Here is a 14,834-nt window from a genome sequence, read left to right on the forward strand (position 1 = left end):
GGCAGTTGAAGGCCCCAGTTTGAAGGGGTCATGAAGAGAAATTGAGGCATGGTACCATAAAGAGAGTCTGGAAGACTAATGGTGAAAGTACAGCTCAGTTGCAGCAGAAGACCTCAACATTCTGGAGATGCCAGTACCATGGGATAACCACAGGAAAAGAGCAGCTGATGGGAGTGGAACATCCCAGAACTTGGAAGACAAACTGTGTGTACTGCAGAGGGCAGAACTTGAGGAGTGACCGAAGCTCTTTGGAAGAGCCCAGAAGATCTCCAGTGACTCCCAGTATTGGACATTGCTTTTATCTGATTGTGACGGTGCCCTGATATTTCCCGTTGAACTAAGGAAATATTTAACCTATTTTTAATTTTACATGAGTCCACAATAGAAAGACTAAATTTTAAAAGAGATTTTAGATTTTAAAAGAGACTTTGGATTTTTAAAATTTTTTTTTTTATTTTTATTTTGCAATAAAATTCAGTTCTACATATCAGCCACAGATTCCCTTGTTCTCCCGCCTCCCGCCCCCTCACCTTCCCCCCAGCCCACCCCCCATTCCCACCTCCTCCAGGGCAAAGCCTTCCCCGTGGACTGAGATCAACCTGGTAGACTCAGTCCAGGTAGGTCCAGTCCCCTCCTCCCAGGCTGAGCCAAGCGATCCTGCATAGGCCCCAGGTTTCAAACAGCCAACTCATGGGCAATGAGCACAGGACCCGGTCCCACTGCTTGGATGCCTCCCAAACGGATCAAGCCAATCAACTGTCTCACCCATTCAGAGGGCCTGATCCAGTTGGTGACCCCTCAGGCTTTGGTTCATAGTTCATGTGTTTCCGTTCGTTTGACTATTTGTCCCTGTGCTTTATCCAACCTTGGTCTCAACAATTCTCATTCATATAAACCCTCCTCATTCTCGCTAATTGGACTCCCAGAGATCCACCCGGGGCCTAGCAATGGATCTCTGCATCCAGATCCCTCAGTAGTTGGATGAGGTTTCTAGCACGACAATTAGGGTGTTTGGTAATCCCATCACCAGAGTAGGTCAGTTCGGGCTGTATCTGGACCATTGCCAGCAGTCTGTTGTGGGGGTATCTTTGTGGATTTCTGTGGGCCTCTCTAGCACTTTGCTTCTTCCTATTCTCATGTGGTCTTCACCAACCCCACATCTGACAGAGGACTGATATCCAGAATATATAAGGAACTCAAGAAATTAGACATCAAAATGCCCAACAGTCCAATTAAAAAATGGGCTATAGAACTAAACAGAGAATTCTCAACAGAGGAAACTCAAATGGCTGAAAGACATTTAAGGAATTGCTCAACATCCCTAATCATCAGGGAAATGCAAATCAAAACAACTCTGAGATACCACCTTATGCCTGTCAGAATGGCTAAGATAAAAAACACTGAAGACACCTTATGCTGGAGAGGATGTGGAGCTAGGGGAACTCTCCCACTGTTGGTGGGAATGTAAGCTTGTACAACCACTTTGGAAATCAATATGGTGCTTTCTTAGAAAATTGGGAATCTATCTTCCCCAAGATCCAGCTATACCACTCTTGGGCATATACCCAAGGAATGCTCAACCACACCACAAGAGCACTTGTTCAGCTATGTTCATATCAGCATTGTTTGTAATAGCCAGAACATGGAAACAACCTAGATGCCCTTCAACTGAAGAATGGATAAGCAAAATGTGGTACATATACACAATGGAATACTACTCAGCAGAGAAAAACAATGACATCATGAGGTTTGCAGACAAATGGATGGATCTAGAAAAAATCATCCTGAGTGAGGTAACCCAGACTCAGAAAGACAAACATGGTATGTACTCACTCATAACAGGATACTAGATGTGGAACAAGGATGACTGGACTGCTACTCACATCACCAGGGAGGCTACCTGGAAACCAGGACCCCAAGAAAGACACAGGGATCGCCCAATGACAGAGAAATGGAATGAGATCTACATGAACAGCCTGGACATGAGTGGGGGTAGTGAAGGGCGAGGGTGGAGGGAAAGAGAGCTTGGGGGAGTGGGAGATCCCAGCTGGATCAACAACAGAGAGGGAGAACAAGGAATAGGAGATCATGGAAAATGGAGACTTGGATTTTTAAAGAGATTGAATTTTGAAGTGTTTGAATTTGTAAAGAGTGTGGGAATTTCTTAATTTTGACATATTTCACATTGTATTATTAATGTGTTATCTTAGGGATTAATAAGAAAGGAAAAGTTGTAGCTTAACAGTGATTTATTTGTGTGTCAAGTTCACAAAAGGTCAGTTGTGCTGGATAGTTTTAGGTCAACTTGACACAAGCTGATGCCATCTGAGAGGAGAGAATTGCAACTAAAATAATAGTTCCAAGCAAGGTGGTAGTGGCACATGCCTTTAATTACAGCATTTAGGAGGCAGAGTTAGGCAGATCTCTGTGAGTTCAAGGCCAATCTGGTCTACAAAGTAAGTTCCAAGACAGCCAATGGTGTTACACAGAGAAACATCCCCGACCCTCAGTGGCTCATAAGATCAAGTTGCAGGAGAACCTGTATGGCATTTTCTTCAGTGATTGATGGGGGAGAGCCCAGCCCCAGCCCATTGTGGTTGGTGCCATTCCTAGACTTATGGTTTCTAGGTTTCATAAGAAAGCAGGCTGAGCAAACCATGGGAAGTAAGCCAGTAAACAGCACCCCATAAGAGTTTCTACGTTAGATCCTGCCTCCAGGTTCCTGCCTGTTTGAGTTCCTGTCCTAACTTCTTCAATGATATACAGTGATATGGAAGTGTAAGCTAAACAAACCCTTTTCCTCTCCAACTTGCCTTTTGGTCATGATGTTTCACTACAGCAATAAAAACCCTAATTAGGACACTAGCATATTATTTACTTTTCTCTTTTCCTGACAGAATGTTGGATAAAAACAACTTTGACAATGAAATATTCATTTATACTTATATGGTTTAAAGGTACAGTTCATTGAGGAAAAGAACGTATAATGACTGAATTGTCAACAGTATAAAGTTTTTTGTTCACATTTTAGTTGAACACGAAGTAGAGATTTTTGCTAGAAACAGAGCAGGACTACAACCCTCAGGATCTGTCTCCAGCAACCCATTTCCTCTGCCCACCTTTTGCAGCAAAACATGTAAAACTGAATAGTATTATGTTGAGTGAAATAAACCAAACTCATAAGTACAGGAACTGCATATTCTCTCCAAGAAAGAAACGAAAGTTAAAGCAAAGTCAACCAGAAAATGATTACTAGAAATTAAGAAGCAAATGGGAAGTTGGTTGGAATTAGCAGCTGGATTTAATCGGTACATGCTATACACATGTATGTAAATATAAGACTGACCTCATTAATATAAACAACAAATATGTCCTATTAAAAAACTAAAATATTAATCATTATGATGGTGCATGCCTAAAATTCCAGGACTTAGGAGGTAGAGACAGGTGGATCTCTGTGACTTTAAGGCCATTCTTGTCTACAGAGTGAGTTCTAGGAAATAGAAAGACCCTGTCTCAAAAAAAAAGAAAAAAAATATAAAATTATATATAAACTTTTATTATCCGATATTAATCAACTCATAGTTTGGAAAAATTTGATAATATTCATCTACATAAATATCTGAAATATTCAATAATCTGCTAAAATTTAATTTTAAAGAGCAAACAGGGCTGGAGAGTTGGATTAGAAGCTAAGAATGTGTCCCAGAATCCACAATGGGTGATTTATAACTAACTGTAACTCCATCTCCAGTGGATCCAACACCTCTGGCCTCTACAGGCACCTGCACTCATGTGTGGACCATACCCCACTACACACATACATAGAATTAACAATAAAATAAAGTGAAAAACATGTACATAAAAGTAGACAAAACTTGGCCATGGAATTTACAAATCAAATATTCAAATATGTTAGGAATAATATGAAGATTTTTATAACATTCAATAATTATAGATACAAAATTTTAAATGCCCATATGATACATACAGCAGAATGTCAAAATTTAAAATAATAGTATGGCAACTCTGTTTTATTATTGTTGAAGGCATATATTTGAGCTATCATTTTGAAAACTTCAACTGTCTAAGTTAGTTAACACATATATGTGTATCTACATACATATATGCATACCCTAAACTATATGTATATGTATTATTTTACATACAGATATATAAATGTTCTATTATCCATTAATTCTACTATGTACTTCTAGTTGTATGTGTATTATATGATGTATTTTTAGCTAAGAGGCACATGCAAAATATTCTTTGCAATCTTATATTTGTATTTATATAAATTATTATCAAGCCATGTGCCAACTTAAAATAAAATTAATGAACACATTATAGCATGTTAATAAAACGGGCTGTGATGTCACAATGATAAAAATAGAGTTCTGTATAAAAACACAGGTAAATATTGAACAAAATAAAAAAAATTTGTACATGATGTATTATTTCATTACATACATTTTAGATAACCACACAGAGCTGTTTTGTGATAGTTGATCACACTGTGAAACCCAAGACTGTCTTTTTTTTCCCGTTTTTTTTTTTTAAATTTTTATTTTGCAATACAATTAAGTTCTACATACAGGCACAGATTCTCTTGTTCTCCCCCCTCCCGCCCCCCCTCACCTTCCCCCCAGCCCGCCCCCCCATTTCAATCTCCTCCAGGGCAAAGCCTTCCCCACAGACTGAGATCAACCTGGTGGACTCAGTCCAGGCAGGTCCAGTCCCCTCCTCCCAGGCCGAGCCAAGCGACCCTGCATAGGCTCCAGGTTTCAAACAGCCGACTCATGCAATGAGCACAGGACCCGGTGCCACTGCCTGGATGCCTCCCAAACAGATCAGGCCAATCAACTGTCTCACCCACTCAGAGGGCCTGATCCAGTTGGTGACCCCTCAGCCATTGGTTCATATTTCATGTGTTTCCGTTCGTTTGGCTATTTGTCTCTGTGCTTTATCCGACCTTGGTCTCAACAATTCTCTCTCATATAAACCCTCCTCATTCTCGCTAATTGGACTCCCAGAGATCCACCTGGGGCCTAGTCATGGATCTCTGCATCCAGATCCCTCAGTAGTTGGATGAGGTTTCTAGCACAACAATTAGGGTGTTTGGCCATCCCATCACCAGAGTAGGTCAATTCGGACTGTCTCTCGACCATTGCCAGCAGTCTGTTGTGGGGGTATCTTTGTGGATTTCTGTGGGCCTCTCTAGCACTTTGTTTCTTCCTATTCTCATGTGGTCTTCATTTACCATGGTCTCCTATTCCTTGTTCTCCCTCTCTGTTGTTGATCCAGCTGGGATCTCCCACTCACCCAAGCTCTCTTTCCCTCGACCCTCGCCCTTCACTACCCCCACTCATGTCCAGGCTGTTCATGTAGATCTCATTCCATTTCTCTGTCATTGGGCGATCCCTGTGTCTTTCTTGGGGTCCTGTTTTCCAGGTAGCCTCCCTGGTGATGTGAGTAGCAGTCCAGTCATCCTTGTTCCACATCTAGTATCCTGTTATGAGTGAGTACATACCATGTTTGTCTTTCTGAGTCTGGGATACCTCACTCAGGATGATTTTTTCTAGGTCCATCCATTTGTCTGCAAACCTCATGATGTCATTGTTTTTCTCTGCTGAGTAGTACTCCATTGTGTATATGTACCACATTTTGTTTATCCATTCTTCAGTTGAAGGGCATCTAGGTTGTTTCCATGTTCTGGCTATTACAAACAATGCTGATATGAACGTAGCTGAAGAAGTGCTCTTGTGGTGTGGTTGAGCATTCCTTGGGTATATGCCCAAGAGTGGTATAGCTGGATCTTGGGGAAGATGGATTCCCAATTTTCTAAGAAATCGCCATATTGATTTCCAAAGTGGTTGTACAAGCTTGCATTCCCACCAGCAGTGGAGGAGAGTTCCCCTAGCTCCACATCCTCTCCAGCATAAGGTGTCTTCAGTGTTTTTGATCTTAGCCATTCTGACAGGCATAAGGGGGTATCTCAGAGTTGTTTTGATTTGCATTTCCCTGACGATTAGGGATGTTGAGAAATTCCTTAAATGTCTTTCAGCCATTTGAGTTTCCTCTTTTGAGAATTCTCTGTTTAGTTCTATAGCCCATTTCTTAATTGGACTGTTGGGCATTTTGATGTCTAATTTCTTGAGTTCCTTATATATTCTGGATATCAGTCCTCTGTCAGATGTGGGGTTGGTGAAGATCTTTTCCCATTCTGTAGGCTGTCGCTTTGCTTTGTTGACCGTATCCTTTGCCCTACAAAAGCTTCTCAGTTTCAAGAGGTCCCATTGATTGATTGTTTCTCTCAGTGTCTGTGCTACTGGTGTTCTATTTAGAAAGTGGTCTCCTATGCCAATGCGTTCAAGACTACTTCCTACTTTCTCTTCTAGCAGGTTCAGAGTAGCTGGATTTATGTTGAGGTCCTTGATCCACTTGGACTTAAGTTTTGTGCACGGTGATAGATATGGATCTATTTGCAGCCTTCTACATGTTGATATCCAGTTTTGCCAGCACCATTTGTTGAAGATGCTTTCTTTTTTCCATTGTGCACTTTTGGCTTCTTTGTCAAAAATTATTTGTTCATAGGTGTGCGGATTAATGTCAGGGTCTTCAATTCGATTCCATTGGTCCACATGTCGGTTTTTATGCCAGTACCAAGCTGTTTTTATTACTGTAGCTCTATAGTACAGCTTGAAGTCAGGGATCGTGATGCCTCCAGAGGTTGTTTTATTGTACAGGATTCTTTTGGCTATCCTGGGTTTTTTGTTTTTCCATATGAAGTTGAGTATTATTCTTTCCAGGTCTGTGAAGAATTGTGTTGGTATTTTGATGGGGATTGCATTGAATCTGTAGATTGCTTTTGGTAAGATTGCCATTTTTACTATGTTAGTTCTGCCTATCCATGAGCATGGGAGATCTTTCCATTTTCTGACATCTTCTTCAATTTCTTTTTTCAGGGACTTAAAGTTCTTGTCATATAGGTCCTTCACTTGCTTGGTTAGTGTTACCCCAAGGTATTTTATGTCATTTGTGGCTATAGTAAAGGGTGATGTATCTCTGATTTCCTTCTCCGCTTTTTTGTCCATTGTATATAGGAGGGCTACTGATTTTTTTGAGTTGATCTTGTATCCTGCTATGTTGCTGAAGGTGTTTATAAGTTGTATCAGTTCCTTGGTGGAATCTTTGGGGTTGCTCAAGTATACTATCATGTCATCTGCAAATAGGGAAAGCTTGACTTCTTCCTTTCCAATTTGTGTCCCCTTAATCTCTTTATGTTGTCTTATTGCTCTGGCTAGAACTTCAAGTACTATATTGAATAAGTATGGGGAGAGCGGACAGCCTTGCCTCGTTCCTGATTTTAGTGGAATTGCTTTGAGTTTCTCTCCATTTAATTTGATGTTGGCTGTTGGCTTGCTGTAAATTGCCTTTATTATGTTTAAGTATGTTCCCTGTATTCCTGATCGCTCCAAGACCTTTATCATGAAGGGGTGTTGGATTTTGTCAAATGCCTTTTCAGCATCTAGTGAGATGATCATGTGGTTTTTTTCTTTGAGTTTGTTTATATGGTGTATCACATTGACAGACTTTCGTGTGTTGAACCATCCTTGCATCCCTGGAATGAATCCTACTTGATCATGGTGGATAATTGTTTTGATGTGTTCTTGGAGTCTGTTTGCCAGTATTTTATTGAGTATTTTTGCATCAATGTTCATGAGGGAGATCGGTCTGTAGTTCTCTTTCTTTGTTGTATCCTTGTTTGGTTTGGGAATCAGGGTAATTGTAGCCTCATAGAAGGAGTTTGGTAATGTTCCTTCTGTTTCTATTGTATGGAACAATTTAGAGAGTATTGGTATTAACTCTTCTTTGAAGATCTGGTAGAATTCTGCACTGAAACCATCTGGTCCTGGGCTTTTTTTTGGTTGGGAGACTTTTAATGACTGTTTCTATTTCGTTAGGGGTTATTGGACTATTTAAATAGTTTATCTGGTCTTGATTTAATTTAGGTATGTGGTAACTATCCAGAAAATTATCCATTTCTTTTAGGTTTTCCAGTTTTGTGGAATAGAGGTTTTTGAAGTATGACCTGATGATTCTCTGGATTTCCTCAATGTCTGTTGTTATGTCCCCCTTTTCATTTCTGATTTTGTTGATTTGGATGCTCTCTCTCTGTCTTTTGGTTAGTTTGGATAAGGGCTTGTCTATCTTGTTGATTTTCTCAAAGAACCAACTCTTTGTTTCATTAATTTTTTGTATTGTTCTCTTTGTTTCTATTTTATTGATTTCAGCTCTCACTTTGATAATTTCCTGGCATCTATTTTTCCTGGGAGACTTTGCTTCTTCCTGTTCTAGAACTTTCAGGTGTGCTGTTAAGTCACTAGTGTGAGATTTCTCCAGCTTATTTATGTGGGCGTTTAGTGCTATGAATTTCCCTCTTAGTACTGCTTTCATAGTGTCCCATAGGTTTGGATATGTGGTGTCTTCATTTTCGTTGATCTCTAGGAAGTCTTTAATTTCTTTCTTTATTTCTTCCTTAACCCATTGGTGATTCAGGTGGGTATTGTTCAGTTTCCATGAGATTGTAGGTTTTCTGTAGTTTTTGTTGTTGAAATCCAACTTTAGACCATGGTGGTCTGATAGAACACAGGAGGTTATTCCAATTGTTTTGTATCTGTTTAGATTTGTTTTGTGACCAAGTATGTGGTCAATTTTAGAGAAGGTTCCATGGGGTGCTGAGAAGAAGGTATATTCTTTTTTGTTAGGATGGAATGTTCTGTAGATGTCGATTAAGTCCATTTGAGTCATGACATCAGTTAAGTCCTTTATTTCTCTGTTAAGTTTCGATTTGGGGGATCTGTTCAGTGGTGAAAGTGGGGTGTTGAGGTCTCCCACTATTAATGTGTGGGGTTTTATATGTGATTTAAGCTTTAATAATGTTTCTTTTACATATGTGGGTGCCCTTGTGTTTGGGGCATAAATGTTCAGAATTGAGACTTCATCTTGGTGGATCTTTCCTGTGATGAGTATGTAATGCCCTTCTTGATCTCTTTTGATTGATTTTAGTTTGAAGTCTATTTTGCTGGATATCAGGATGGCTACACCCGCTTGTTTCTTAAGACCGTTTGATTGGAAAGTCTTTTCCCAGCCTTTTATTTTTAGGTAGTGTCTATCTTTGAATTTGAGATGTGTTTCTTGTATGCAGCAGAAAGATGGGTCCTGCTTTCGTATCCATTCTGTAAGCCTATGTCTTTTTATAGGTGAATTAAGTCCATTGATATTGAGGGATATTAATGTCCAGTGATTGTTCATTCCTGTTATTTTTTGGTGGTGATGTGTGTGTACTTTTCTTCGTTGGGGTTTACTGCTGTGGCTTTATCTATTGCCTGCGTTTTCGAGGGTGTATCTGACTTCCTTAGGTTGGAATTTTCCTTCTAGTGCTTTCTGTAGGGCTGGGTTTGTGGATAAATATTGTTTAAATCTGGCTTTGTCATGGAATGTCTTGTTCACTCCATCTATGATGATTGAAAGTTTTGCTGGGTATATTAGTCTAGGCTGACATCCATGGTTTCTTAGTGTCTGCATTACATCTGTCCAGGACCTTCTGGCTTTCAAAGTCTCCATTGAGAAATCGGGTGTTATTCTGATAGGTTTGCCTTTATATGTCACTTGGCCTTTTTCCTTTGCTGCTCTTAATATTCTTTCTTTATTCTGTACGTTTAATTGTTTAATTATTATGTGGCGAGGGGACTTTTTTGGGGGGTCTAGTCTGTTTGGTGTTCTATAGGCTTCCTGTATCTTCATAGGCATTTCCTTCTTTAAGTTGGGAAAGTTTTCTTCTATGATCTTGTTGAATATATTTTCTGTGCCCTTGAGTTGGTATTCTTCTCCTTCTTCTACCCCTATTATTCGTAGGTTTGGTCTTTTCATGGTGTCCCAAATTTCTTGGACATTTTGGTTCATGACTTTGTTGACTTTAGTGTTTTCTTTGACTGATGAATCTATTTCTTCTATTGTATCTTCAACGCTAGGGATTCTCTCTTACATCTCTTGCATTCTGTTGATTATACTTGCATCTGAAGTTCCCAATCGTTTTCTCAGATTTTCTATTTCCAGCATTCCCTCTGTTTGTGTCTTCTTCATTTTTTCTATTTCCCTTTTCAGGTCTTGGACTGTTTCCTTCATTTGTTTCATTGATTTTTCTTGATTTTCTTTCAGTATTTTATTGTTCTCTTCCAGGACTTTTTTGATTTCTTCTAATTTGTTTGCCCTTTCCTCTAGTTGTTTACAGCGTTCTTCACATTTTTTTGTCTTTTCCTCTACACGAGCCTCTAGCTTCTTCATGATGACATTCATAAGGCTATTTTCTTCTGCTTCTTCCAATTTCTGATATTCAGGTCTAGGTGTTGGAGGAGGGCTAGGGCCTGGTGATGGTGTATTGCTATTCATTTTGTTGTATGTGTTTCTGCCTTGACGTCTGCCCATCTCCTTATGGTTCGTTCTTGGCCTTATCCGCACACTTGGTTCAGACAGAGCTGACAGATTCAGGAAGTCTCTTTCTCTTGTCCAGATGGGAGCTCTCTTGTCCAAATTGGAAGTCCGGGGCAGGATGGGAGCTCTGTGCTTCAGAAGGGAAGTCCGGGGCAAGATGGGAGCTGGGAGCTGGGGGCTGGCCTCTGTGCTTCAGAAGGGAAGTTCCGGGCAAGATGGGAGCTGGGGGCCGGCCTCTAAGTCTCAGGAAGAGGCTGGGGGCTCAGGCAGATGGGTGTGGGGGCGGGGCGTGGAGACTGCAGGGTCTGCCAGGGGTCTTGGAGAAGGGGATCCTTCCTGGTGGGGCTGTGCTGTGCTTCAGAAAGGAAGTCTGGGGCAAGATGGGAGCTGGGGGCCGGCCTCTAAGTCTCAGGAAGAGGCTTGGGGCTCAGGCGGATGGGCATGGGGGCAGGGCGTGGAGACTGCAGGGTCTGCCAGGGGTCTTGGAGAAGGGGATCCTTCCCAGTGGGGCTAGAAGGGAACATGCCCTGTTACCAGAACCTGGGGCCAAGTTGGGCAGGTCTTCCCGGGAGTGGCTGGTGCCCAGGGATAGGGTCAGGGGCAAGTTAGGGGACTCACCTGTGCTTCAGAAGGGAAGTCCGGGGCAAGATGGGAGCTGGGAGCTGGGGGCCGGCCTCTAGGTCTCAGGAAGAGGCTTGGAGCTCAGGCGGATGGGGGTGGGGGCAGGGCGTGGAGACTGCAGGGTCTGCCAGGGGTCTTGGAGAAGGGGATCCTTCCCGGTGGGGCTAGAAGGGAACCTGCCCGGTGACCAGAACCTGGGGCCAAGTTGGGCAGGTCTTCCCGGGAGTGGCTGGTGCCCAGGGATGGGGTCGGGGGCAAGCTAGGGCACTCACCTGTGCTTCAGAAGGGAAGTCCGGGGCAAGATGGGAGCTGGGGGCCGGCCTCTAAGTCTCAGGAAAAGGCTTGGGGCTCAGGCGGATGGGCGTGGGGGCCCAAGACTGTCTTAATAAAATCAACCTTGTATCAGCAGGAGGAGGAGCCAGCAACTAGTTGAAATGATGTAGCCATAGAGAGTAAGGAGGAACATGGAAGACAATGGTGCTGAGAATGATTTGAACTGTGGGGATCAAGAGGTTACAGAGGAGTTTTAGTAGGTTGCCTAGACATCACTCTTGTGATATTTTGGTTAAGAAAGTAGCTGTTTTATGCCTTTGTCTGAAAAGTTTACCTGAGGATAAATTGAAGAGTTTTGGATTAATTTCATCGGCAGAGGAAATCTCAAAACAGGCTAATATAGACTCTGTTATGTGATTATTAGTGGTAACTCTAATGAAGATTTATAATGAAAATGATCAAGCTGAGTAGGGTAAATTACAAAATGTAAAATTTAAGGAGAAAAAGAGTACCAAAAAGTGCAATGGAACTCAGTCCTATGGTCAAGAAAACAGACTAGGAAATGCAATAAAGGGAGTAGTGACCTCAGAGAATTTGTAAAAAGGAATTAAAGTTTAGAGCCAGGTGTGGTGGTATGTGACTTTAATTGTTGAGACTGTGATAGACTTGAAAGGCAGAGCCTGGTGGATCTCTGAGTTTGAGGCTAGCTTGATCGACAAATCAAGTTTCAGGACAACTATGCTTAGGCAGTGAAAGACAGAAAGCTGGTTAAGGAGTTGAACTGAGCAAAAGAGACCTCAAAGCCTGCCCTCACAGTGACATACTTCCTCCAACAAGACCACATCTACTCCAACAAAGCCACACCTCCTAATAGTGCCACTCCCTATGAGATTATGGGGCCAATTATATTCAAACTACCATATTCCACTCCCTGGCTCCCATAAGCTTGTAACAATATCATAATGCAAAATGCATTAGTGCAACTTCAAAAGTCCCCATAGTCTATCACAGTCTCAACAATGTTTTAAAGTCCAAAGTTCAAAGTCTCTTCTCAGATTCATGCAATCTCTTCAATAATTGAAGGAGGGGTCCATATTCCAGCCCCAGAAAGTGGCAGAACTTGGCAGCTTTGGCCACATGGTTCTGGCTTTAGAATTAAGGACAGAAAAAGTGGGTTATAGAATTTGCCTCTGAGCCTAAGGAAAGCTGCTGAGGTCAGACATGTGTCAGGGGTGTCCCTGAATACAAGCCTGGTAGAGAGGCCTATTCCTGAAGCTGTGAAGTTGAAGCCTGGATTGTTTTGGAAAGCTCAAGATGTTAGAGATGCTAGAGCCATAAGATATTTGCTGAGGAAAGCTGCTAACAGGGTATTGAACCAGCCCAGGAGAAATAAGTGTGTTGCAGTCAGCAAAGCTGAATAGAGTTGGAGATCTCAAGAGAATTTTGACTCAGACATGGAAATGAAGATTTTGAAGTTTTCCCAGCTGGTTTTTGGTCTTACTTTGGCCCAGTATTTCCTCACTATGCTCCCTTCCCTACATTTTGAAATGGTAATGTATATTTTGTGCCAACATATGTTGGAAATATGTGATCTGTTTTTTTTTTATTTTTTATTTTATAGGGGATTACAGTTAATAGACTGCATGAATCTGAGAAGAGACTTTGAGCAATATAGTTAAAAACACAGCAATTGGTTAACAAATGCCAAATGGTCAGCCATCAAAATGTATACAACCAACCTGGGCTCATAGGAGCTCACAGAGACTGAACTGACAAATAGGGAGCCTGAAAGGGACTGGCCTAAGCCCTCTGCATGTATGTGACAGTTATGTAGCTTGGTTTTCTTGTGGGACTTTTAACAGTAGGAACAGGGGCTGTCTCTGATTTTTTACTGGCTTCTAGGGCTCTATTCCTCATACTGGGTTGCCTTGCCCAGCCTTAATACAAAGCAAGGTGGTTAGTCTTACTACAACTTGGTATGTCATGTTTTGTCAATATCCATGGGAGGCCTGCCCTTTACTGAAGAGAAATGGAGGAGGAATGAATGAAGCAGAGGGGAGGTGAGGGGGAGGGACTAGGAGGAGAGGAGGAAGTGGAAATTGCAGTCAAGGTGTAAAATAATTAATTAATTTGTTAATTAAAAAATAAAAAAATGAAAGGAAAATGTATAACTTTTTTAAATCTTAAAAAATCAAATTCTTAAAGACAGAGACTGTTATAACCCTCACTCTGTGATGATACTCAAAATGTGAGTTAAATAAAAACATGCAACAATTTACATATCTATAACACATCATCAGGACAATGTCAAAATGAGACTATCCATTGTCTTACTTTTCTTAAAAACATGTAGCAAATATGGTAATTCACATAAAACTACTGAAAATGGTTTTGATTTGACATATGAAAAAATAAAACACAAGCATATTTATTTTCACTTAAACAAAAATGAGTTGTACTTTTAGAATATGGGGAATGATTATTTTGTTACATTCCATTACACGTTTAAAAAAAAGCAAACATGTTTACAAGTTACATCAACAACCACGGTAAGAGCCTGTTATTTGTATTTAGAGAAAAATAGAAGTAAAATACACATATACTATAATACCACTTACTAAGACAGACTTAAGGATTTAATAGTCATAAACTGAAGAAGTAACCACATTCCACTTTGATAATTTGATACATACTTTGTGTTTATTTAAAGAGAAAATTAACTTTGCAGTTAGGACCAAACAATTAGAGCTCTGACATAAACTTTTTTTTTCTTTTTTGGATACAAGGTCTCACTCTGTAGCTCAGATTGCCTTGTACTTTAGTGATCTTCCTATATCAGTTTATTAAGTCAAGGAATTGTAGGTTTGAGCAAATATCACCTAGAGATATGGACCAGGATAGAAGGCCCAGAGATAAATCCATATAACAATGGACACATGAATTTTGAGAAATGCATCAAGAACATATGCCAGGCTAAGACAGATTTCTCCCAGTCTGTAATCTATTTGTCTGCTGGTAATTTAATTTTCTGTTTAAAACTTTTAAAATTTCAGACTCTCTCTCTCTCTCTCTCTCTCTCTCTCTCTCTCTCTCTCTCTCTCTCTGAATCTTGGAAGGGCAGGAAGTTCTAGTCTATGCTTATAACCTCTAATGTATTTCCTGTTTTTCTCTAGCAGTTTCAGGTTTTAACTTAAAGATTTTTGAACTATCTTGAATAGATGTTCTTTGCAGGGTGGGAGGTTTGAATCTACATTCATTCTCTGTAGATGGGTGTCCAGTTCTGCCAAAGCATTTGCTGAGAAGGCTATCTTTACCCAGGTGTATATTCTTAACACATTCCCCAAAATTCATGTGGCCATTGTTACATGGATTTATATCTGGGTTCTCAATCCTAGTAGCATTAGTCTTTGACCCTACTCAAGCCACCACATTCCACTTGATGG

The sequence above is a fragment of the Peromyscus eremicus genome, chromosome 9 (genome assembly GCF_949786415.1).
Source record: "Peromyscus eremicus chromosome 9, PerEre_H2_v1, whole genome shotgun sequence".
NCBI classification, from domain to species: Eukaryota; Metazoa; Chordata; class Mammalia; order Rodentia; family Cricetidae; genus Peromyscus; species Peromyscus eremicus.